The 4,711-nt window shown below is 38.0% G+C and overlaps 1 protein-coding gene across 1 annotated transcript in view; it reads left to right on the top strand.

The window, feature by feature from the left end:
- Nucleotides 1-4,711, top strand: part of ctnnd2a (catenin (cadherin-associated protein), delta 2a) — a gene marked incomplete at its 5' end in the record, with an annotated part of 234,924 nt that overhangs the window by 66,125 nt on the left and 164,088 nt on the right.

The following is a 4,711-nucleotide window of genomic DNA, read 5'->3' as shown; positions in this document are numbered from 1 at the left end:
GATAATAAATAATAATAACTATTAAAGCCTATCCAGGTTTTCTTATGTTTATTTTGGAGGTGTACGCCCGTAGATTAAATTACAAACATGGATGTGGCGGCATAGTTTGAGACTGCAACTTCAAGTTGCATTTTTTTTATTGCAGTATAGAATAAAGTTTGGATTGCCACCACTGTTCACAGCCCTGTGAGATATTATTAATCATGCTATGATAGATGTAGCAGTCCCTAGTGGCTGAAACATTAAATAGAAGAATCATGAAAATTTTCAGTGCAAAAGGAGGAAATAGAAAAGTGGAAAAACAAGATCATCAGCTWATCTGTCATCAGATTACTCAGTGCTCTGACCCCTAAACCAGGAGAGTGGCTCCAGCAGATCTGAGGACCAACCTCAGAGATCCCCGAGTCCCACAGAAACACCCATGTGGATAAAAGTAGGATGAAATGGTGGTTTTCTAACAAATACGTGACATATTCTTTTCTACAAATTGAGGTTTTCTTTTCCGAGTTCCATTCAAGTCGTTTAATAGTCAATCCCAAGTAATTTTAACACTGCAGCAGACAAAAGTGAGACTAAAATGTAAGAATTATACAATGTAGTTTTATCAAATTGTCTGCTATTGTGAAATTCAGATTTGTGTGCATTGTTTGTTTTTATATAAGCAGTGAAGCAGAATTGAGCACAGTTTCGATCAAACACACAGTCATTTTACTGCTCCCTCTGCCACTGTGTTGTTGCCAGCAATGTATTTTTAATAGGGCCTCAATGAGCTTATCTCAATGTGGGCTTAGGTATGCCATGTTAATCCCATTATGGTATCATACCAACATAAAAACACCCAAGTTGGTCACGCTGCATTCACAGCATCTTCAGTGTCATTAGTCAGCCTAGACTTAATAGCTATCATTAGCATTTGGGTCAGAATAATGACAGCAAATATGTCACTGAAGAGTGGCAGTTTGGCTCACTTAAAAAGAGCGGGAATTTCCTTTAAGCACAGTGCTTAGCTTTTGAAGAATATTTTAGAAGCAGATAATTAGGTCTTACTCATGATTTTATGGGATTTAAGTACTATTAACGTTTCCTGCTGTAACACAAGAATATTGTTATAGCAGGCAGAAATGAATTTTATAGATCACACAAATCCACACAGAAAATTCAATGGTATACATAATTTGGCTTGTTCTGTGTGTATGCTCATTTAATAGGTGTTTAGAAAAAAAAAGCTCAATAAGAAATTTTGCTCTGCAGTTAAAAAAATCAATAGACTCCAGATTAAACAGCACACAGTGCTTGACRTTTTTCATTCCGTTTTTCCTATGATGGAGTTTTTTAATAAATGTTCTTGTTGTTGGAGCTAAACTCCCCATCAGCGTATAGAAGCATAAATTTTATACACCTCATTTGACATAATTTCTTTGGCTGTAACTAGCGAGGTAAATCAAAAGTACCAACGATGAATGTCAACTTTAACTCACTGTGCCACCGAATCAAGGCTTGGTGTGAATACACTATTTTTTAATACACTATGTTAAAAAGTCGTGAATTGTATGTGCAGTTAAAAAAAGAGTGTGWGAGAGAGAGAGAGACTGGCTGGTAAGGATTCATAATGCACTGAGTGATGGCTCGTAATGAACTGATAAGGGTTGTGCTGACATAGTGAGCGGTAAGTCATTAATTATGTCACAGTGCCTTTTCTTGGCAATGGCAAGCTCACATTATTGGTTCATTAAGCTGGCATGGTTCAATGTAATTAATGCTATAAGTCACTCTTTTGCTGGAAAGGAAAGCAAGACATTTGTGGTATACAGCATCAGAAATTACCAGTTGCAGTCAATGGGTTTAAACATGGAGCAAAGTGTTTATGGCCTGCCAAAATAAGGAAGGAAGGAAGGAAGGAAGGAAGGAAGGAAGGAAGGAAGGAAGGAAGGAAAGAAGGAAGGAAAGACAGAAGGAGGGATGTAAGTAAATAAGTAAGGCAGGAAGGATGTATGTAAGGAATGAAGGAAAGAAGGAAGGATGTAAGTAAATAAGTAAGGCAGGAAGGATGTATGTAAGGAAGGAAGGAAAGAAGGAAGGATGTAAGTAAATAAGTAAGGCAGGAAGGATGTATGTAAGGAAGGAAGGAAAGAAGGAAGAATGTAAAAAGGGAAGTATGGAAGGAAGTAAGGAGGGAAGTAAGGAAGTAAATAAGTAAGTAAGGTAGGAAGTAATTAAGGAAATACGTAGAGAAGTAAATAAGGAAGGATTAAGGAAGGAAGGAAGGAAGGATGTAAGTAAGTAAGTAAAGAAGTAAGAAGGGAAGTAAATTAGTAAGGTAGGAAGGAAGTATGTAAGGAAGGAAGGAAAGAAGTAAAAAAAAGGAAGGAAGGAAGGAAGGAAGGAAGGAAGGAAGGAAGGAAGGAAGGAAGGAAGGAAGGAAGGAAGGAATAAGTAAGTAAAGAAGTAAGTAGGGAAGTAAGTAAGGAAGTAAAGAAGAAAGTAAGGAAGGAAGGAAGGTTATCAGGATTGTTGAGGTGGAGTTTTTTTTTTTTAAAGCTTTGGCAGCCAGTAAGCTCTGGCAGGTTTACTGAGCAGACAACTCTTTCATAAAATGAAACAAAGGCTTGCAAACGTCCCATTACAATATTTTTGTAGCAAGTAAACAATAGATTTACCAAAAGCTCCAAAAACTATGGCTAAACAAATAAGCAAAACATCTATTTCCTATAATCATCTGCTCTGTACATTGCAGTCCAAGTGCAGTACAGCTAAGATTAATATAGCTTGATTTGGTGTTTCTTGTTGGCCGTTGTTTCCTTACATCRCTGTCTTCTCTTATCAAGCCAGCAAATGCACAAGTCAATGAAGAAGGTATATTTTGTAGTTAGAGTGTGTGTCTGTGACATTGTTTTAAACCGTGCGTGTCATGCTTGTGTGTAGGCAGCGGTGTGTGGTTTTCATTCTTGTATAAAAGCGGGGCACAGCCCCAGAGGACTGCAGGTTAATGTGGCCTATTTTAAGCGATTACTCCTGCTTGGCCACAGTGTCTCTGCTGCACACATGCAGTCAGATGATTCACACGCACTTCAAAGTGAAGGATGTGTTATTGTAGCATGATGCTGTGTTTTACATGGTTTTCTTTTCTGCTTCAACACAGAGTGTTGAGTTCTAAATTTACATCATGGGCTCATTATCAGCAACTGCTTCTGATGATTTTTTTTCRCTGTATGATACTTTCTGTCTGTCATTTTGTCTGACGTCAAGTAATTGTTTCTACCTATTCTCTTATTTATCCTACCTTTTGTTCTCATATTCTTTGTACAGCCCTTCTTGATGTCTGAAAGCTATCTTGGCTTGTATTAATTAAAGTGACCAGAGGGAATAGTCTCGGCTTTGATTATTTTTTTTAATAGCTCAACATTAGGCCTAAACATGGCTCAGGGTGTGACAGTAAGAATGAGTTGTTTTAGTGGTGTTGCTCTTCATCACGTSCCTCTTGTAACTAAGCTCAGTGGTGGACACAGTTCCCCTAAAGCACTAAGAGGATAGYTAATTTATTTATTAGTGCTTTAGGGCTTTTGCTAGTTTTTAAATTCATTAGTGGATTAGCACTTTAAATTTATGGGCTAAAAGAAGCACTAACTGATGTCTTTAAATGTTATTGATCAACATTATTGTTCACAGTTGAGGGTGAAAGCTGTCRTACATTTTGTTCATATGTGTGTATCTACAAGGTCACGTGTCAAACTTCAGGCCCACGGGCCAAATGTGGCCTGTGTGTGACTCCCATTCRGCCCRCCAAGGGCACTAAGTGACAACACAGYAAATATTGTCTCATGTTGACTGAAGAATGTTTCATGTGTCAACTGGATCATMTTAGTGMTTTAGAATTAGCTTTTGCTTAATTTTTCAGTGTGTTAGTGCTTTAGAATTAGGGSACCTGAATATTTGAGTTMGTGTTTTAGGGTTAGTGCAGCTAATATTTAGATTAGTGCAACCCACCACTGACTAAGCTGAACCACTGCTGTCAGTAAGAAAGACAAAAATGTTTTCCCACCTTTTAGTGAAACAATATGATGTTATATAGACAAGAATTAAAGGCTTAACATTATTTCAARAAATGAATATCAACACTATTTATGCTAGAGATCATTTTGTGTTTAGAAGGGATGGAGTTATGGCCRTTTGGATAATTCTTGCAAAGGACCTTAAAAAAACAGACACACATGCATCCACCCTGGGTCGCATTCCTATCTTTAGTAGGACCGTTCACTGACTTCAATTCATTTCCAGGGATTTCTACAGCCTAACCCCGACTACCAACCCTAAAACTAACCTCACAGGTACCAACCTGACCCTAAAACTAACCTCACAGGTACCAAMCTGACCCTAAAACTAACCTCACAGGTACCAACCTGACCCTAAAACTAACCTAAACTCAATTTACGCCTTATTCCTAAACCAAACCCAAAAATGGAGTTCCACCAGGACCAGCCTTTGGTCCCCATTAGGAATACTGGTCTTGACAAGCTCGGTGTGTATACTGGAAATGGACCTAAATAGGCAATAAGATAATATAAACCTTTATTGTCATCGTACAAAGCACAATGAAATTACAGTTCAGAACACCCATTCACAAAAAAACACGTACACACACACACACACACACACACACACACACACACACACACACACACACACACACACACACACACACACACACAGGTTT

This window comes from Austrofundulus limnaeus, unplaced genomic scaffold (assembly GCF_001266775.1).
Source record: "Austrofundulus limnaeus strain Quisiro unplaced genomic scaffold, Austrofundulus_limnaeus-1.0 Scaffold50, whole genome shotgun sequence".
In the NCBI taxonomy this organism is placed as follows: domain Eukaryota; kingdom Metazoa; phylum Chordata; class Actinopteri; order Cyprinodontiformes; family Rivulidae; genus Austrofundulus; species Austrofundulus limnaeus.
This window is presented reverse-complemented; position numbering and strand designations above follow the sequence as displayed.